The sequence below is a fragment of the Halichoerus grypus genome, chromosome 7 (genome assembly GCF_964656455.1).
Source record: "Halichoerus grypus chromosome 7, mHalGry1.hap1.1, whole genome shotgun sequence".
Taxonomy (NCBI): Eukaryota; Metazoa; Chordata; class Mammalia; order Carnivora; family Phocidae; genus Halichoerus; species Halichoerus grypus.
Genome location: NC_135718.1, coordinates 105364381 through 105386638, shown reverse-complemented (window position 1 = coordinate 105386638; position 22258 = coordinate 105364381). Strand labels below are relative to the sequence as shown.

At 37.6% G+C, this 22258-nt stretch overlaps 1 protein-coding gene and 1 non-coding gene across 7 annotated transcripts in view; both read left to right on the top strand.

Moving 5' to 3' along the window:
- COP1 (COP1 E3 ubiquitin ligase) overlaps nucleotides 1-22258 on the top strand; it is a 264311-nt gene that overhangs the window by 217813 nt on the left and 24240 nt on the right. The window lies entirely within an intron of this gene.
- LOC118551685 (small Cajal body-specific RNA 3) lies at nucleotides 17257-17397 on the top strand. Its single transcript, XR_004925193.1, has one exon.

Below are 22258 nucleotides of genomic sequence, written 5' to 3'. Positions count from 1 at the left end.
ATGAAGAGATGCTCAATATCACTCATCATCATGGAAATGCAAATCAAAACTACAATGAGATACCACTTTTCACCTGTCAGAATGGCTAGAATAAAAAAGACAAGAAATAACAAGTGTTCGTGGAGGAAAGGGAACCTTTGTGCACTGTTAGTGGGAATATAAATTGGTGCAGCCACTGTGGAAAACAGTATGGAGGTTTCTCAAAAAATTGAAAATAGAATTACTGTATGATCCAGTAATTCCACTACTATTTACCCAAAGAAAACACAAACACTAAATCAGAAAGATACATACTCTCCTATGTTTTTACTGCGGCATTATTTATAATAGCCAAGATATGGAAGCAACTCAAATATCCATCAATAGATGATTGGGTAAAGAAGATGTAGTATACATACATGATGAAATATTACTCGGCCATAAAAAAGAATGAGATCTTGTCATTTGCAGCAACATGGATGGACCTAGAGGGTGTAATGCTAAGTGGAATAAGTCAAAAAGACAAATACCATGATTCCACTTGTGGAATTTAAGAAACAAAACAAGCAAAGAACAAAAGAGAAACAGAAAAACAGACTCTTAAATACAGAGAACAAACTGGAAGTTGCCAGAGGTGAAGTGGGTAGGGGGACAGGTGAAATATATAAAGGGGATTAAGAATATGTATATTATGATGATCAGTAAATAATGTATAGACTTGTTGAATCATTATATTGTACATTTGAAACTAACACTGTATGTTAACTGTACTTCAGTTTAAAAATTTTTAAATCTCATTTTCTATTTTAACAAAATACACATAAAAAAGAAAAAATAACTCCATAAAAATTGCTAATAATCTGCACATAATCTCACAAGTAAAGAGGAAGAGCAGGTCAGTAAGATTATAAAAACACCTTTTTCCCATCTAAGAATAGTAAATCTGTTTATTAAAAGAAGTTTCAATTGGGCTTATGTATCTCAGCCAGCTTATTAAAGGTACGTTTTATGGGGTATGCCAAGAGTTATTAATATAACTTTGAATAAATAGAAAACATGTTTTACTTCTTTTTTTTTCATGTTTTACTTTTAACATGAGCTTTATAGGAAGAATTGTTTAGAGTAAAATATTCCTAATTTGAAATAAAAAGACTGCATCCGTAATGTGTTTACTCTTTCTCACAGTTTGTTGATAATCAGTATGCCTGGTGGTGGGTCCTGAAAGTGTTTATAGGGAATATAAAAAAGGAATGTGAAATAGAATTTTCATGTTCTATGGGTAAAAAATAACAAAAAGGATGCTGAACTATTTAAGTATAAATTTTCTTATAAATTTAATTATAATTTTCTCTATTTCTGTTTTTATAAATGAAAAATTTATTATATTATAATAATTATCTTACTAACTGTTCTGCATTATCACCTGGATGTTTTGATGTATTAATCTTGAAAACAGAAGATTCTTACTTGGGAAACTTAGTGAGTCAGTTGTTAAGAAAATAGAGTATACATTTTACACAAGTAGTTACACATGTTAATTTTCAATAAGGTTCTTTTTGTTGTTTTTTTAGTGTGCAAGGTTCAGTTTCCATCCCTCTCAAAACAATAGGAAAACATAATTTCATTTTACTGTTTGTCATTGGGTGTTTTTACCTCATAGTGAAGGCTATATATAAAAATTTTTTAAATCTTTACCCTTTTAAAATTTGGAAGACATGTTTATTAAGTAGACTATAAGTTAAGGACCAGCATAATATTCTTTTGGTATCTAGTGTTTTCTTCCTCATATATTCTAAAGTGATTCAAGTGTAGTATCTCAGATAATAATAAGATGAATTTTTCTCATTTGTGTAAGTATATCTCAGTTCTGACCTGAGACCGCTAGGTTTTTCCCATCAAAGATTTGTCTTGAATAGATTATTCCACCTGACAGGGAATTCTAGGCAAAAGTTTTGTGTTTGTTTTCTCTTTAAATATTGTGGGTGACAAATGTGAGTGAACTGATTACAATTTGAACTTGAGGTCCTGGAAGTAAGAGGTTATTATATTAATTTGACTTGCTAGTTCTTTTTCCCCACTTTATCACTGTTCAAAATATATATGGTATTTTGTGTTGAAGTGTTATCTTGAGCAATAATTGTACTTTGTAAAATAACTGACTCACCAGTATAAATTTAAACTCACATTTTTAGGGAAGTAGAACTGTTTTTTTTTTCTCCAAACATGCATGGGTATACATATATGTACACATTCATAATTTTTTCAAAAACCATTCAAATCCAGTCATTACAAGGAGTAGTGTTCACCATTGCCAAAGCACATAATGTCTTACCACATAACTTTATTTACTCTTCCATTCTTTCTCTCTTTGAAAGTGTGTTTTTGAAATATTCTGGAGCATCAGCATGTCAGTAAAAAGAGTAATAGGTAATTGCTATTCACTCTAGCTTTGTTGTGACTTCCACGGAAGAATCAACTTCAGCATCTGTACAGAAGGAAGTTTTAATGGTCATTAGCCTAGCATTTGAAATAAAATGTTAATGAACAAAGGGTATATAACAACTTTTTTTTAATGCATTCCCCTGCCTGTTTACCACCTATTTCCACCACTTCTGAAAAAGTACATCCAAAAGGAACATGTACTTAAACTGTTCCTTTAATTTTTAATTTTCATCCAGGTCACAAATTTTAAAATTTCCCTTGATATTTTCTGTTTGGCCTTTAAGTTATTTGGAATGTATTGTTTAATATCCAAATTTGGTTTCTAGTTTAATTTTGTTGTGGTCTGAGGAATGAATAGATGGCTTCTACTTTTGGGGGTTTAAAATTGGTTTCATGGTTTCAAATAGTTCCATGTGCATTTGACAAGAATCTGAATTCTGCTTTTGTTAGGTAGACTGTTCTATAAATGTTAATTAGGTCAACTTTGTTGATAGTGTTTTGCAATTTTTATATAATCTTGCTAATTTTCTGTCTAGTTGTTCTATCAGTTATAGAGTGGGAATTTTGAAATCTTCAGGTATAAATTGTTCAGTTTTCTATTTCTCTTTTCAATTCTGTCAGGTTTTGATTTATGTAATTTTGTGTTGTGTCCCATATATAATTATTATAGCCTGTGATGTGTATTGATTCTTTTATCATTATGAAATTTTCCTTTTTGTCTGTTGTCATATTTTGGGTTATAAGGTCTGTTTTGTCTGATATTAATATAGCCACTCTAGCTTTCTTTTGGTTACAGCTTCTTTGGTATATCATCTTAATACCTTTCAGTATCAATCTATCTATGTCTGAATGTAAGGTATAGATGGCCTATAGTTGAATGTTCTTTTGTTACTCAGTTTTACAATCTCTACTTTTTGATTGGGTGTTTAAATTATTTAATGTATTGATCTGGTTTGATTTACAGATAGTCCCAACATCTGTGTCATACCTGAATCTGGTTTAATGATTGTCTCATCAGATTGTTTTTTCCTGAATGCCTTGTAATTTTTGGTTAAAAGCCATACATATTGTATGGGACAGTAGATACTGAAGGAAATATTTTTTTTGCTTGTATGAGCATGCTTTTCATTCTGCCATTCCATTATGGGGGTTGTGTTAATGTTGTCATGATTTAGTTGTTTTTTTTTTTTTAAGTTTGTTCTTGCTATGATTACCCTCATTGGACCATATTCTAGTAATACTTTGTGTTTAGAGTCTTGGCTGCTTTGCCAGAGGATTTTTCTCATTGTGTTCTCTGTTGGGTTTTCAGCCTGCCCTTTGCACTGCTTCCCAGAACAAATCTGTCTCTTGTAGCAATCCTTGCTATATTCCTTGTTTATGTGGTGGGGGTGGTTATGAGAGGAGGGATGTTCTTTAAAGTTTTGATTAATCCTCATTCCAAGTCTGGTCCTGTGAACCTAGGTCTTGGGCGTGTGGACTTCACAATCATTTCTGCCCATCTTCCAAATGAAATGCTGGACCTAGCATATGTTCCTGCCCTTCCCCCAAGAGTAAAACATTTTGTTTCCTGTTCTTCTCCCTCAACTGCAGTAATTTCTACCAGTGCCCTCAGACTATAAGCCCCTCCACCCCCTTACCCCCAGCCCTTTCCTCTACAGACTAATCCTTTTGTTCTTTAGAGGACATAGTAGGTGTGCATCTGCATGGTTTTAGGAAATGGTTGTTCTCTTCCTCCAGCCAATACCACATGAGAAGTTTTCTGAAGATTCTCTCCATTCTTCCCTGGTGGGGATCATACAAGCAAAGTTTGGAAGAACATGCTACTCTCCCACCCCCAATGTTTATAGTTGCAGGGGCCTCACACTTCCACGCTAGCCACCATATAACCTTTTGTTAAACATGAACTTAAAATTCCTACTGACTTATCCAGCTATTTCTGTTTCAGGTAAGCAAATACTCTGGCGTTCTCTTTCCTGCAGGTACCAGTTTCTTCTGGTTTTTAGATTGTTTTGCCTGCGACACAGGCAGGTTCAAGAAATGTCATTAATTAGCAGTTGTTCAGCTTTTTTTCTTGTTATCATAGGGGCATTGCTCTTTCCAGCTTTCTCCATCTCTAAGCTGAACTATGGTTTTCAGTACTTGTATTACTTCTACAGATAGAAGGGTTTTTAACAATCACTTTTAATTATCTTAGACTTACTTCCTGCTATTTAAATTTGTGTATTGTCAGCATATTTCAGAACTCTATTAATAGTAATAGGTTTTTTATTTCTTACGTTTTAGGGATAATTATCTTTTGCAAAATATGGTTTATATGTTCATCTGTAACCCACCCCTCCCCTGCCATACCGCATGTAATCATTTAGTTTAGTGACAGAAGTACTCTCAATTACAAAAGATAATTCAGTATCTGAATTGGTAGTAGCAATGAAATCATCTATTTGAAATTTGTTTGCTAATGAAAGTCTCAAGACCTCTTTAGCCAGGGACAAGAATTTTTGAAGTGTGAGGAAAATATTTATGGTATCTAGAAGTTATAATGTAACATATTAACCCATTAGGATTTTTAATTATTGAGTCTCAAATAAGGAAATTATCTATAAAGTTTGCCAGACTTTTTATATGTAACTGACAGTTGTGAAGACACATTTATGCCAATTTGGTATTCTGCTTATGAACCAAGGGGATTTCTATAGAAATTCAGACAATACAGATTATTGCTATGATTTACTACAACATGGAAAATACTGGATTAATTTTTTAAAATTTTATTAAATACAATCCTATTCTTCAGTAGTCTTTTTTTAAGATTTTATTTATTTGAGAGAGAGAGAGAGCACAAGCCGGGGGTGGGGGAGGGACAGAGGGAGGGGGAGAAACAGACTCCCTGCTGAGCAGGGAGCCTTGGCGGTGGCTCCATCCCAGGACCCTGAGATCATGACCAGAGCTGAAGGCAGATGCTTAACCAGCTGAGCCACCCAGGCACCCCTATTCTTGAGTATTCTATAAATTTAAAATCAAATGTATTTAAGTACAAAGTTTTGACCATTAAAGAATGGAATCTTAGAAATTTTAGAAATCTGTTCTCATATTCCTTTTAATCTTGAATCCATCCTCTGTTTTGTCCCCTGCTACTCTGCCACTTACCCCTCCTAGTTCAGGCCTTCATCATCCCTGGCCATCACCTAGTAGTCCCAGGCTAATTTACCTGTGCTGTTTAAAATGCTCTGTCATGTCCTAATGGTTACAGAATAAAATCTAAGCTTTTTTATGTGACATTTAGCACCCTCTATTTAACACCTACTTCTTCAACATGATCACCTACCACTTGCATAGGCACATTTTACACTCCAGCAACACTGAACTGATTGAAGACCCTCAAATACCACATCATAGTTTGTTTGTTTACGCTTGTGCCTTTGACCTTGCTGCTTACTATGCCCAGATACCCTTTTCTGGACTTCTTTGTGTTACATATTGTAATGTCATTAGACAGGAAGTCCTTTAAGTACAGTGCTGAGTTTTGTAGCCACAGAAGTAGTAGAGTATTCATTGGGTAGATGATGACTACCATTAGATTCCTTACATTTTGCCCAATGTAGAAAAGAATTGTATCACATTTCTAATGGGGTATCCTTCAAACATTTTGAATACTTCTGGTGGCCAGGAATTCCTGCTTCACAAGAAGGTCCATTATATTTTTCTGTAACTCCAAGTCTTACAAACTTGTCCCATAAGAACAGCCTCTACTTCTTCCCATCACCTCATAAACAATAAATATTTAAAAAGTGTAATGTTTAAGACCTTGTAACTCCAAATGCAGTAAAAGTCAACATCTGAATTTTCATTGTGTTAACTCACTCTTTCCCTCAGTCTTACTTGAATCCTTTGCAGGTATATAATGTCACTTGAAAATAGAAGTGAAGAGTTCAAAACTGCATTCTGTGAAGTTGTGCTGATGTCGTGTATTTTCCTTTGTTATGGACTAGTTTAAAATACTGAAATGGGAGGATGAAAGAAAAGAGAATAGTACATTTACTTACTAGTACATGTAAACCACACTAGTATAGGTAACAACCTAGTTCTCAGTTTCCCATTTTATTGTATTTATTTTAAATTCTCATAGATTTCCATTTGTGAGGTAAAATTTTCTACTAAATTTCTGTGAGCCACTTCTGTATTTCAAATTCCATTACTGAATATAATATCATTTTTAACTAAATAAACTTATATAGATTATGTAAAAAAGTATTAAAATAAGCTTTAAATATGTAATCATTTTCATTGAACTCAAAAGCCTCATTAGGTTAAAAACTCTTGTCCTGTTCATCTTGGTCTTATCTTGGCCTTGCCTGGGATCTGGAAAATAGGCACCCAGTAATTTTGTTTTTTTAAATTAACAAGTAAATCTTTCCACTTCCCTCTCACCAGCCCCTTGCCCAATAGCAGAAAAATGCAGACTTCTCCTTTCTCTGAATTCAACATTTGTAGACGGTTTGCACTGTCTATACTAGTGTTTTTTCAAAGTATGGTCCTACTGATTATCTACTTTAGAATTATTAATTTCCTGGGATTTGTATTAAAAATGCAAGTTTCTAAACCTCAGACTTATTAAGTTATAGTATCAAAGAAGGTGAGACCCAGGAACCTCAGTGGTGGTGGTGGTGTTTCTTTATGGAATGCATAATTCTCTTCATTCTTTTTATTAAATAGCCTAAAATTGCATGGGAGAAACAATGATCCCATCCCCAACACATCCGGTCTTAATCCCACCTGTGGAAATTTGTAGCGATCCAATAACGTATCCATCAGGGAAGGGGGAAAACAAGTGTTTCTAGCAGTGGCCACCACAGACCTGTTCTTCATTTCACAGGAGTAATTAGGTATTATTACCTCAAACCCTTTCAAGAGCCACATTAGGAGTCTCTCTAGGTCCCCGTGGAAGTTGGTCACTTTGGAATATGTTGTAAAGACCAACTCTAAGGGCAACATTGGATAATAGGCTGTGATTCTTTCTGATCTCCTCAGAACAAGTAAAAGCTAGAACGTTCTTGTAGTGCTTGTAGTAAATCAGGATCTTAAAGCTGGAGTCAAAGATCTGTCTCCCAAAAGGTAGCATGTCCTGATGTTTAATCAGCCAAATTTGAGGAAACCTTTACTAATTTATTATAAAGGAATACAACTCAGGGAAAGCCAGTTTGGGAAAGATGCACAGGGACAGGGGCCGCCGCTGCTGGTGGTGTGGTGGTGGCGGCAGCGGCGGAGCATAGAGCTCTCATGCCTGTTCTGGGCAAGCCGTCTTCCTATCACCTGGATGACTTCACCAGCCTGGAAGCTCCAGAGTCTTTGTTCTTAACACACTGCTCATGGATTCATAAGTAATAAAGTACTATAAAGTATCAGTTGTTGAGCTTTTTTTTTCTTCTTATATTTGCTTTATAGTATTTGCTGAATTAACAAATTTCATCTAACTAAATTTTCAAAGACTCTAAATGGCCACAAAAAGAAGTGAGATCTGTTTTAAAGATTTTATTATTTATTTATTTGAGAGAGAGAGAGAGAGCGCATGTGAATGAGGGGGTGGGGCAGAGAGGGAGAAGGAGAGAATCTCAGAGAGACTCCATGCTCAGTGCAGAGCCCTACATGGGGCTCAGTCTCACAACCCTGATATCATGACCTGGGCCAAAATCAAGAGTCTGAAGCTTGACTGACTGAGCCACCCAGACGCCCTACTGTGAGGTCAGTTTAAATCAGTCATTGAGCTCAGGAATTTATTCTGTACAACCGAAAAATTTGTTATGAAATGGTATTCCTTTGATTTTTCTATTCAACTTTTAAAATACTAATATCCTTATTTTCTTTTGGCTGTACCTTCTTCCAAGTCATTAAATTTAAAAATTTCTGTATTGCCTGTCCTCCCTTTCCCATTTACTTAAATCCTCTCATCCTTTCCCAGCTCAATCCCTACTTTTTTGTTCCCCTGTCCTTGGTTTCTGGTTTTTGACAGTTACTGATGCACCTATACAATGCATTTTACCAGCTGCCATTCAAGTATATTCTTCTCTAATTGTACTTCATTTAGCGTTGCCCCTGTTATATTCCTTGCTTCTACTTTGAGAGCAAAAAATAACAACACCATTAGCTGCCATAATAAAATCTATTTAGTTTTTTAGGAAAGAGTTAAGAATAAATTTTTTTAAAAATTCTTTTACTGTTATGTTAATCACATACATTACATCATTAGTTTTAGATGTAGTGTTCCATGATTCATTGTTTGTGCATAACACCCAGTGCTCCATGCAGAACATGCCCTCTTTAATACCCATCACCAGGCTAACCCATCCTCCCACCCCCCTCCCCTCTAGAACCCTCAGTTTGTTTTTCAGAGTCCATCATCTCTCATGGTTCGTCTCCCCCTCTGATTTCCCCCCCTTCATTCTTCCCCTCCTGCTATCTTCTTTTTTTTTTCTTAACATATATTGCATTATTTGTTTCAGAGGTACAGATCTGAGATTCAACAGTCTTGCACAATTCACAGCACTCACCATAGCACATACCCTCCCCAGTGTCTATCACCCAGCCACCCCATCCCTCCCACCCCACCTCCCACTCCAGCAACCCTCAGTTTGTTTCCTGAGATTAAGAATTCCTCATATCAGTGAGGTCATATGATACATGTCTTTCTCTGATTGACATTTCGCTCAGCGTAACAACCTCCAGTTCCATCCACGTCGTTGCAAATGGCAAGATCTCATTCCTTTTGATGGCTACATAATATTCCATTGTGTATATATACCACATCTTCTTTATCCATTCATCTGTCGATGGACATCTTGGCTCTTTCCACAATTTGGCTATTGTGCACATTGCTGCTATAATCATCGGGGTGCACGTACCCCTTCAGATCCCTACATTTGTATCTTTGGGGTAAATACCCAGTAGTGCAATTGCTGGATCATATGGTAGCTCTATTTTCAACTTTTTGAGGAACCTCCATACTGTTTTCCAGAGTGGTTGCACCAGCTTGCATTCCCACCAACAGTGTAGGAGGGTTCCTCTTTCTGCGCATCCCCACCAACATCTCTCATTTCCTGACTTGTTAATTTTAGCCATTCTAACTGGTGTGAGGTGGTATCTCATTGAGGTTTTGATTTGGATTTCCCTGATGCCAAGCAATGTTGAGCACTTTTTCATGTGTCTGTTGGCCATTTGGATGTCTTCTTTGGAAAAATGTCTGTTCATGTCTTCTGCCCATTTCTTGATTGGATCATTTGTTCTTTGGGTGTTGAGTTTGATAAGCTCTTTATAGATTTTGGATACTAGCCCTTTATCTAATATGTCATTTGCAAATATCTTCTCCCATTCTGTCAGTTGTCTTTTGGTTTTGTTGACTGTTTCTTTGCTGTGCAAAAGCTTTTTATCTTGATGAAGTCCCAATAGTTCATTTTTGCCCTTGCTTCCCTTGCCTTTGGCGATGTTTCTAGGAAGAAGTTGCTGCAGCTGAGGTCGAAGAAGTTGCTGCCTGTGTTGTCCTTTAGGATTTTGATGGACTCCTGTCTCACATTGAGGTCTTTCAACCATTTGGAGTCTATTTTTGTGTGTGGTGTAAGGAAATGGTCCAGTTTCATTCTTCTGCATGTGGCTATCCAATTTTCCCAACACCATTTGTTGAAGAGACTGTCTTTTTTCCATTGGACATTCTTTCCTGCTTTGTCGAAGATGAGTTGACCATAGAGTTGAGGGTCCATTTCTGGGCTCCCTATTCTGTTCCATTGATCTATGTGTCTGTTTTTGTGTCAGTACCATACTGTCTTGATGATGACAGCTTTGTAATAGAGCTGGAAGTCCGGAATTGTGATGCCGCCACCTTTGCTTTTCTTTTTCAACATTCCTCTGGCTATTCGGGGTCTTTTCTGGTTCCATACAAATTTTAGGATTATTTGTTCCATTTCTTTGAAAAAAGTGGATGGTATTTTGATGGGGATTGCATTGAATGTGTAGATTGCTCTAGGTAGCATTGACATCTTCACAATATTTGTTCTTCCAATCCATGAGCATGGAACGTTTTTCCGTTTCTTTGTGACTTCCTCAATTTCTTTCATGAGTATTTTATAGTTTTCTGAGTACAGATTCTTTGCCTCTTTGGTTAGATTTATTCCTAGGTATCTTACGGTTTTGGGTGCAATTGTAAATGGGATCAACTCCTTAATTTCTCTTTCTTCTGTCTTGTTGTTGGTATATAGAAATGCCACTGATTTCTGTGCACTGATTTTATATCCTGCCACTTGACTGAATTCCTGTATGAGTTCTAGCAGTTTTGGGGTGGCGTCTTTTGGGTTTTCCACATAAAGTATCATATCATCTGCAAAGAGTGAGAGTTTGACTTCTTCTTTGCCGATTTGGATGCCTTTGATTTCTTTTTGTTGTCTGATTGCTGTGGCTAGGACTTCTAATACTATGTTGAATAGCAGTGGTAATAGTGGACATCTCTGCCATGTTCCTGACCTTAGGGGGAGAGCTCTCAGTTTTTCCCCCTTGAGAATGATACTCGCTGTGGGTTTCTCATAGATGGCTTTTATGATATTGAGGTATGTACCCTCTATCCCTATACTCTGAAAAGTTTTGATCAAGAAAGGATGCTGTAGTTTGTCAAATGCTTTTTCTGCATCTATTGAGAGGATCATATGATTCTTGTTCTTTCTTTTGTTAATGTATCACGTTGATTGATTTGCGGATGTTGAACCAACCTTGCAGCCCAGGGATAAATCCCATTTGGTCGTGGTGAATAATCCTTTTAATGTACTGTTGGATCCTATTGGCTACTATTTTGGTGAGAATTTTTGCATTCATGTTCATCAAGGATATTGCTCCGTAATTCTCCTTTTTGATGGGGTCTTTGTCTGGTTTTGGGATCAAGGTAATGGTGGCCTCATAAAACGAGTTTGGAAGTTTTCCTTCCATTTCTATTTTTTGGAACAGTTTCAGAAGAATAGGTATTAATTCTTCTTTAAATGTTTGGTAGAATTCCCCTGGGAAACCATCTGGCCCTGGGCTTTTGTTTGTTGGGAGATTTTTTTTTTTAAGATTTTATTTATTTATTTGACAGAGACACAGCGAGAGAGGGAACACAAGCAGGGGGAGTGGGAGAGGGAGAAGCAGGCTTCCTGCTGAGCAGGGAGCCCGATGCAGGGCTCGATCCCAGGACCCTGGGACCATGACCTGAGCCGAAGGCAGACGCTTAACCGACTGAGCCACCCAGGCGCCCTGTTGGGAGATTTTTGATGACTGCTTCAATTTCCTTAGTGGTTATAGGTCTGTTCAGGTTTTCTATTTCTTCCTGGTTCAGTTTTGGTAGTTGATACGTCTCTAGGAATGCATCCATTTCTTCCAGGTTATCTAATTTGCTGGCATAGAGTTTCTCATAATATGTTCTTAAAATTGTTTGTATTTCTTTGGTGTTCCTTGTGATCTCTCCTCTTTCATTCATGATTTTGTTGACTTGGGTCATTTCTCTTTTCTTTTTGATAAGTCTGGCCAGGGGTTTATCAATCTTGTTAATTCTTTTAAAGAACCAGCTCCTAGTTTCATTGATCTGTTCTACAGTTCTTTTGGTTTCTATTTCATGGATTTCTGCTCTGAACTTTATTATTTCTCTTCTCCTGCTGGGTTTAGGCTTTATTTGCTGTTCTTTCTCCAGCTCCTTTAGGTGTAGGGTTAGGTTGTGTACTTGAGACCTTTCTTGTTTCTTGAGAAAGGCTTGTATTGCTATATACTTTCTTCTTAGGACTGCCTTTGCTGCATCCCAAAGATTTTGAACAGTTGTGTTTTCATTTTCATTGGTTTCCATGAATTTTTTTCATTCTTCTTTAATTTCCTGGTTGACCCATTCATTCTTTACTAGGATGCTCTTTAGCCTCCATGTATTTGAGTTCTTTCCAACTTTCATCTTGTGATTGAGTTCTAGTTTCAAAGCACTGTGGTCTGAAAATATGCAGGGAATGATCCCAATCTTTTGGTACTGGTTGAGACCTGATTTGTGACCTAGGATGTGATCTCTTCTGGAGAATGTTCCATGGGCACTAGAGAAGAATGTGTATTCTGTTGCTTTGCGATGGAATGTTCTGAATATGTCTATGAAGTCCATTTGGTCCAGTGTATCATTTAAAGTCTTTATTTCCTTGTTGATCTTTTGCTTAGATGATCTGTCCATTTCAGGGACGGGGGTGTTAAAGTGCCCCACTATTATTGTATTGTTGTCAATGTGTTTCTTTGCTTTTGTTATTAATTGCCTTATATAATTGGCTGCTCCCATGTTAGGGGCATAGATATTTACAATTGTTAGATCTTCTTGTTGGATAGACCCTTTAAGTAGGATATAGTGTCTTTCCTAATCTCTTATTACAGTCTTTGGTTTAAAATCGAATTTTTCTGATATAAGGATCACCACCCCAGCTTTCTTTTGGTGTCCATTAGCATGGTAAATGGTTTTCCACCCCCTCACTTTCAATGTGGGGGTGTCTTTGGGTCTAAAATGAGTCTCTTGCAGACAGCATATCGATGGGTCTTGTTTTTTAATCCAATCTGATAGCCTGTCTTTTGATTGGGGCATTTAGCCCATTTACATTCAGGGTAACTATTGAAAGATAGGGATTTAGTGCCATTGTATTGCCTGTAAGGTGACTGTTACTATATATTCTCTGTGTTCCTTTCTGCTCTATGTTGCTTTTAGGCTCTCTCTTTGCTTAGAGGACCCCTTTCAATATTTCTTGTAGGGCTGGTTTCGTGTTTGCAAATTCCTTTAGTTTTTGTTTGTCCTGGAAGCTTTTAATCTCTCCTTCTATTTTCAATGACAGCCTAGTTGGATATAGTATTCTTGGCTGCATATTTTTCTCATTTAGTGCTCTGAATAGATCATGCCAGTCCTTTCTGGCCTGCCAGGTCTCTGTGGATAGGTCTGTTGCCAGTCTAATGTGTCTACCATTGTAGGTTACAGATCTCTTCTACCGAGCTGCTTTCTCGATTTTCTCTTTGTCTCTGAGACTCGTAAGTTTTACTATTAGATGTTGGGGTGTTGACCTATTTTTATTGATTTTGAGAGGGGTTCTCTGTGCTTCCTGGATTCTGATGCCTGTTTCCTTCCCCAAATTAGGGAAGTTCTCTGCTGTAATTTGCTCCAATATACCTTCTGCCCCTCTCTTTCTTCTTCTTCTGGGATCCCAATTATTCTAATGTTGTTTCGTCTTATGGTATCACTTATCTCTCGAATTCTGCCCTCGTGATCCAGTAGTTGTTTATCTCTCTTTTTCTCAGCTTCGTTATTTTCCATCATTTGGTCTTCTATATCACTGATTCTGTCTTCTGCCTCATTTATCCTAGCAGTTAGCGCCCCTGTTTTTGATTGCACCTCATCAATAGCCTTTTTGATTTCGACTTGGTTAGATTCTAGTTCTTTTATTTCTCCAGAAAGGGTTCTCTAATAACTTCCATGCTTTTTTCAAGCCCAGCCTAGTATCTTTAAAGTGATGATTCTGAACTCTAGATCTGACATCATACTAATGTCCGTATTGAGTAGGTCCCTGGCAGTCGGTACTACCTCTTGTTCTTTTTGTTGAGGTGATTTTTTCCATCTTGTCATTTTGTCCAGAGGAGAATAGATTAATGAGAGAACAAAATGCGAACAGGGTAACAACATCCCCAGAAAATATACTCTAAACAAATCAGAAAAGACCTGAAGCCGGGGGGAAAGAAAGGGAAAGAAAGAAAAAAGAAAAAGAAAAAGATAAAAACAAACAAAAACAAAACAAAACAAAAAAAACCAGAATATGATCAAATATGATCATGCTGGTGCATAGATCAGTGCCACACACTAGATTTTGGGTGTATTTTGGTCTGTTAGAAGAAAGTGCCTCCCAAAATTTTAAAGAAAGAAAAACTTATATATGTACAAAAGTAAGGGTTGATAGGATGAAGGGATGGAATATGACTGTAAAGATGAAAATTATAAAAAATTTTATAAAAGGAATTGATAAGAAGTTGTTTGAAAAAAGAAAGAAGAGGATTTAAAAAAATAAAAATAAAAGGGAGAGAATGTGATCAGGCAGGAGAGTAGAACAAAACCATGCACTAGAGATTTAGGGTATATTTTGATCTGTAAGAGGAAACTGTATCTCAAAATTTTAAAGAGAGAACAACTTATATATATATATGCCAAAAATAAGGGTAACTACTATGAAGGGATAGAATATGACTCTAAAAATGAAGAATAAAAATGTTTTTTAAAAAAGGGATTGATAAGATGTTGGTTGAAAAATGGAAAAAGAAAAATTCAAAAAAAAAAATTAACTTTGAAAGACTAAAGAATCATGGTAAAAAAGCCATGGATTCTATGTGCATTATTCCCCTAGCGCTGGAGTTCTGCCGTTCTCATTGATCGGTAAACTTGGTCTTGGCTGGCTGTTCTTGCTGATCTTCTGGGGGAGGGGCCTGTTGCCGTGGTTCCCAAATGTCTTTGCCAGAGGCGGAATTGCCCCGCTCTTGCTGCTCCGGGCTAAGTAATCTGCTCGGGTTTGCTCTCAGGAGCTTTTGTTCCAAGCTTTCTGTACAGCTTTGGAGGACGAGAGTGAAAATGGCGGCCTCCCAATCTCTGCCCTGGAGGAGCCGAGAACTCGGGGCCCCACTCCTCAGTGCACCCCCGGAGAAAAGCAGTCAGTCACTCCCGTCTCCCTGGTCTCCGGCCGCATTCCATGCTCACCCGGCCTGTGACCGAGCGTTTCTATCTCTGGCACCCGACTCGGTGTGGAGTCTCCAAACCCAGCAGATCCCTGCGGTGCACTCCTGCGCCGCTCCTCCCAGGGGAGGAAGGGGAGTCTCCCCAGATCTGCTGCTTGTTGGGTCCCTGCTGGAGGAGCAGTGGCCCGACTGTGCCGCTAATCACGGTTTATGGCAACCCCAAGCTGAGAGCCCACGCCTCCGCTCCGTCTCTGCAGCCGGCTTCCCCGCTCTGATACCTGGGAGCTCTGCCGCACTCAGGCACCCCCAGTCTTTCTGTGACCCCGAGGGTCCCGAGACCACACTGTCCCACGAGGGTTCCACCCCCCGCTTAGCCACTGGAGCGACGTCCCTCAGCAGAGCCGACTTCTAAAAGTTCCGATTTTGTGCTCCGCGGCTCTATCACTTGCCAGAAGCGGCCGACGGAGGCCCCCTCCCCTGCCGTCTATCCTCCCGAATATCTCCTCGGATTCACTTCTGCGCATGTCCTACCTTCCAGAAAGTGGTCGCTTTTCTGTTCAAAGAGTTGTTGCTATTCTTTTCTTCAATCTCCTCTTGAGTTTGTAGGTGTTCAGAATGGTTTGATCCCTATCCAGCTGAATTCCTGAGACCAGACGAAATCCAGGTCTCCTACTCCTCTGCCATCTTGCTCTGCCCCCCGAGTTAAGAATAAATTTAAATCTACTTAACCTAGGGAGCCTACTTTATGTTTTTAATCAATTTTATAAGATCATGAATATGGTGACTGTGATATACTAGGACAGTCATATAGACAACTGCCTTTTTTTTTTTTTTTAAGATTTTACTTGTTTATTTTAGAGAGAGAGAGTACGAGCTGGGGTTGGGGCAGAGGGAAAGGGAGAAGCGGGACTCTTCCCGCTGAGGAAGGAGCCCGACATGGGACTCGACCCCAGGACCTGAGCTTAAGGCAGACACTTACCAACTGTGCCACCCAGGTGCCCCCGAACTGCCTTTTAATTGTAAAGAAATTTAGGTTCAGGCGCCTGGGTGGTACAGCAGGTTAAGCGTCTGATTCTTGGTTTTGGCTCAGGTCATGATCTCAGGGTCCTGAGATTGAGCCTGGCATCAGGCTCCAAGCTCAGTGTGGACTTTGCTTATGTTTCTTTCTCCCTTTCCCTCTGCCCCTCCTCACTGCTGTCTCTTTCTGAAACAAATAAATCTAAAAAAAAAAAGAAAGAAATGTAGGATATAGTATTTTGTTAAGAATAATTGCCACTTATTTGTTTGGTGCCTATAATATGCCAGTTCCTTTTTTGGCTAGATACTTTACTATGTTTCCTTTGAGTCTTCATAAAAATTCTGTGAAGTACCTAAAATTATCTGCTTTATAGTTGAAGAAATTGAGTTTCCAAGGTGAAGCCAGTACTATAACAGAATCAAAATGCAGTACAGGTCCCCGTGTCTTAAACGTATTGCTATTTCTTCTGTATTACATGATATTCTTAAAGTAGTACAGAACTCTTCAAAGAGTTTTGCCAGAGTATTCTGGAGGAAATGTGCAAATAGCGCCCTTAGAAATGCACAGTTCCATGGTCAGAGGCTCTCCGCAGTATTGACTGGCAGTACGGAGTAACTGTTTTCTGTCAGATAATCTGATTGCAAGCACATTGTTTTCAAGCTTTATTCAGGAGAGCATTCAGGGTCCAGAGGTATTGATATGTGAGGGAAGTTGTGGGTGTCTAGAGATAATATTTGAGTTGTTGTGTGGCAAGGAAAATTAACTTGATTAGGGCTGTGTAATGAGAAGGGAGAAGAGTTTGGAAAGCATCGGAAAGGAAGAAAGGTGGTGAATGTATGTGATTTTTTTGTGTGTGTATCTCGGTCCTTCTTCCCTTGTACTTGTTCTTGGCGACCTTAATTCCCAGAGTAAAGATCACTTTGACTTTATATGCTGCATGTTTTTTTAATGGTTCTTTTTCTATTATCTGCCTGAATCCTGTTTTTTCCTATAGTTTATTTGAATGCATTAAAGTGTATTTAAATGAGAATCTGATGCAATTGGGAAGTTGGATAACTAAAGCCTTCTTAATAATGAAGCACACCAAAAATGGAACCTGCAGGAACCAACCATGTGGACAAATGGAAAAATGCCTTTTGTCTGCAGATTGCAGTGATCCTACATAAACATGGAGGTCTCTGTCTGGCTTAGGACAGCCGGCTAAGTCTGATCGTTCCCCTCCTTACAACCTTAAAACCAGCATTCCAAGTACTGCTTTCTGTGCTATTTTGTTTACTATCTTGGCCAATAAGTGTACTGGATTTTTTTTTTTTTAAGATTTTATTTATTTGACACAGAGAGAGAGCACAAGCAATGGGAGTGGCAGGCAGAGGGAGAGGGAGAAGCAGGCTCCCGCTGAGCAAGGAGCCCGATGCAGGACTCGATCCCAGGACCCTGGGATCATGACCTGAGCCGAAGGCAGATGCTTAATCAACTGAGCCACCCAGGTGCCCCAGTGTACTAGATTTCTAATAGACAAAAAAGTGAGGTTACTTCTGTACCCATCTTAATTGGGTTATAGATATTTTATGGCTTTAAAAATAGGTATTGTTTGTTTGATTAAGGAACCTACAGCCAGGAAGTGGACTGAATATAGAAATATTGTTTTTCTGAGAGGCCATTGGCTTAACTAATCAGGGTTATCAGTAGAGGTCAATCAATATTTTAGATATGAAGAAGCTAATCAGAGGTAGCTTCCATGAAGTTTTTCTCATTAGGAATTGATTTGTCATTAAGAAAGTGATTTTTTCCAAATACAATTTATGTAAACTTTTAAGTCTGTAACAAATTTTAGGAATGACCATTACCAGGGAAAAGCTAGCTACTAAGTATTAACTTCTTAGCACTAAATTTGAAATCTCAGTTTTTTCAGTGCGTGTGTTCTGTCAGCGGGGGACGGCTGGGTAGCAGGGGAGGCAGCTGCAGTAGCATTGCTAATGCATAGCACCAGGTGTGCTGGAAGCAACCACAGCTGGGCTTATTTTTAACTTACTGCATGGGGATCCGTCCTTGTTTGTGGTTCTGAAATCCCCATATATTTCTTACTCTGAGCAATTACTGTATCAGACAATTATTAAGTAGCCTTATTTTTCTAAGCTCTTTAGAAGTCATTAGTCTACTCTTCATTTTGATGAACCATTTTAAGATTTTGTATTTAAAGATTTTATTTATTTGAGAGACAGAGCACAAGCAGGGGGAGGGGCAGAGGGAGAGGGACACAGAGACTCCCTGCTGAGCAGGGATTCCCAAATGGGTCTCGATCCCAGGACCCTGGGATCATGACCTGAGCCAAAGGCAGACACTTAATCGACTGAGCCACCCAGGCGTCCCTCACTTGTATTATTTGTGCTCTGCTTCTTTACACAAGAAATTAAAATCTAGATTCAAGATCCTTCATTAAAATGACCTCTGACTAAAAATGATGAACATAGATATTATTGAGGTCTAATTCAAAGGGGAAAAGAATGTCTTATGACTGAATCTTTCTCAAGGTATGTTTACAAATATATTTGAGAGGTGTCCTCACCACTCTATTTAATTTTCTAGAATCTTTCAGCCAAGGCCAGGAAATGTAGTACTTAACCTTGTGTTCTTAAATCCTTTGTAATGCGTTCATCATTTTGAATCTGCTTGCTACCATGTTTTTCCATTTCATCTTCCATGTAGCTATCTATGTGCCCTTACCCTTTTGCTGCCATATCATATATGCCCCTTAAACTCTCTCCTCCAGTCTCCAGTAAATCCAGTAGGTGACCGCTGGTTTCTATTCAAATCAGATATATGAATATAGGAATCGAGTGATCCTCATATATAACAAATAAAAGCTGACATAGTAATTAGAGACGGATTTATTTGAATGTGAAGGCAAGTTAAGTATTTTGTGCCTTGCACCAGTACCATCAGTTATACATCCTTCTTTGCTATTTGAGGTTTTGTGGAAGCTCAGAGTTTGATCCTCACAATATGAATTTTAAATCCCATTATAAGATGAAATATTTGTGTCTTTCCTGTTAGACTTAAAGACTAGATGGAATTATAACCACTGTTATACCCAAGGATATGCTAAAATTAGGGACAATCAGATATTTAATGGTATAGCTAAAGTAGTTTTTTTCTGATAGGTTGGTGCCTCTTCTTGTTGTTAGATAGTTTTAGTATCCACTCCTGAGAACAGTTTGTGTTATGTATGCTCTAAATGTGAACACAGTTCCTTTGGATACTAAATATAAAAAGGTCTTGACAGAAAAAAATAAGTTTGAGACAGGGAGGAAGATGACAATCTGGTGATTCTGGTGGAGGTAGATTTTTGGTGGAGGTGGATCTCCTTCTAGTTCCTTCCTCTGTGTGTGTGTGTATGTGTGTATGTTTCTGTCTACCCACATTACATTTCTAAATTGGCACTTAGACATGATTCTTGCACTACTTTGAAGTCTTAAGTTGTTGATGTATTGTTAGCCTTTCATAATGGCAAAACATCTTAGAAGTCCTACAAAGAAATTGTAGATCAATCTGTATACATGTATAAGGTCATTTTGCCAAAGAGAGGAGCAGTTTATAACCAAATCATTTTTAATGAATGTGAATTTTCATGTAAAGACAGATCCAGTGGTAAAATTTAGTGGGCTGGTATTTTGTGTTCATAGTCATGATCACATTAGCCTCTTTTGAATTTCATATGCATTTATGTCTTCTGTCTGATTAGTACTATCCTTTCTTAAATCTAGTCATAGGTATAGGAAATATCCAGCACCTAGAGCATCATCAGTTTGCCATTAAAAAAATCTGGTCCATTTTGTCTTAGAGTGATTATAAAAATATCTCCAATATGGGATGTTTCCACTATTCAGAAAAAGCTTACTTAAAAAGCTTAAAAATTTTGAATATGAAATATAAGCCACCAAATCTAGAAGTCCTTTTGATTAGCAGGGTTAATTCATTTCCTCTTACTAGACAAGTTAGTTATAAGAACAGGCATTTGAACCAATAAAAAAAAATGCATTATAAGTTATAAGAACAGGCATTTGAAAAAATTTAAAAAATGAAGTATGATGTAATGAAGATAATATAATTTATTAATAATTACCCATTTTATTAATTGTAGATTATGACTATATCATTCTACTCATAATAATCTTTATAGTTTATGCTCAGATAGGTGTCCATTGTTATCTTAAGCAAGGATACCAGTGGGGAGGAAAGAGAGGGTTTGGATTTAACTGGATGATCTTGAAAATATTTCCTTGTGATAAAGAAACTCCAGATCTCCCAGATCTTGAATTGGGATTGTCAGGGAAAAGTAGACTACTAGCACAGCCTTATATCCTGACTATAGAACACTCTCTTCCATCTTAGTTCTGTGGCCAAGCCCTTTTCTCCAGTGATACCACTTAAAATCATACTTCTAGGGAGATCCATAAAAGACCAAATCCTATACATAGAAAGGACTCTAGGTATATGAAATTTGAAATGTAACATCCATATATAATATATGAGAGCTGAGGCTCTCTCACAGATATCAAATGTTCACCTAAGACTCCTTTATCCTTGCATTCTGATTGTGTAAATATGGGTTGGGGCCATGCGTGTGATAAGCTTATTAAATCAGTATGCTCCAAGCCAGCAATTGGTATATTGTATCAGTCTTCATATGTTGATTCATAGTTTTGCTATTCCATAGCTGTGTATATGGCTTTGGACAAGTTATTAGTCTCTTTAAGACCATTGTTTCTTTTTTGTAAATTGAGGATGAAAATAGTATTTTCCTCACTAAGACTGCTAAGTGGAGACTAAGTGAAGTAATTCATATAAAGTCCTTAGCACAGTAACTGGCCTGTAGAGCTCAACAGTTGGTTATGTGATAATGATAGAAGGTTGGTTTTTTGATTTTTTGTTTTACCATCTCTGTAAGATAGTAAAATGAGACAGTAGTAAAATGGGAATCTTCTATTCTAAGATCACAAACTTCATTTATTTTCTGTCTTACAAACTCAATTCAAACAAATAATTTAGCCTTAGATCCTCTGTAATAGAGAAGGCGGGGTGGGGGGGGACTGTAACATTTCAGTTTAAAGAGCAGGACCTGTTATTGATAGATTGTAGTTTTGTGCTCATTTTTTCTTAGACATATTTCCATATATTTTTATGAAGTCAATTCAGAAAAACCACATGCTAAAAGAAAGGTCAGGGACAAAAACACTGTCAGGCTTACATGGTGTTTATTTAAAAATTTTTGAAGATCATTTCGAAACGCATGTTTGAGTATCTTTGTGTGGGCTCTCACATGCTACCCGTGTGCAGCATAGGCTTCTGGCTGTGTTACGGTAAATGGACACACTCTGGTCCAGGTGAGGGGCTCTCCTGATGACTCATATCCAGACAAAAGTAAAAGACTTGTAACTCTGAGATGTAAAAACAATATGAACTTGATAAAAGAGAAGATCTACTCTAAAATAGTTTTAATTAAAAGAATGATTCTGCGTGTCAGGAAAGCCACTACGGCACAATAAGACAAAGCAATAAAATGTTATCACTTTGAGTATGTTCTCTTTTTTGTATTTAAATTAGAGGGTACCATGGGGAAGTTTGTGAAGGTTTTGGGATGATTTGAAGAAAATAAAAAGGAATGAAGAAACTGGATAACTGAATAGTATCACTTAACAGAGCACTGATAGAAGAAGAACTGTTACAAATCTCTGCATACTGTATTTGCATCTCAACTCAAGCGATAGGAAGAGGATGTTCATAAAGCAACTCTAGATCATGCATGAACAGAAAAACTGAAAGGGCAAATTCAGTTTAAAGTTTTCTGTGGCTACAGGATCCTGAGTCAAAAGCAGATTTGACTGTATACAGAATTCATGAACTCATATATGAAAGGAAAAGCCATTCTAATTTTCCAGATTATTTTGAATATAAATATCACTACCCTTCCATCCCAAAGTAAAAAAAATGAGGCAAAAGTCCCTATTTTATGTTTATAATTTTGGTATGAAAAGAGCCTAAAATATATATGGTCTTTTATTTGAAGTGACGCTGCAGTCATCACTCCAA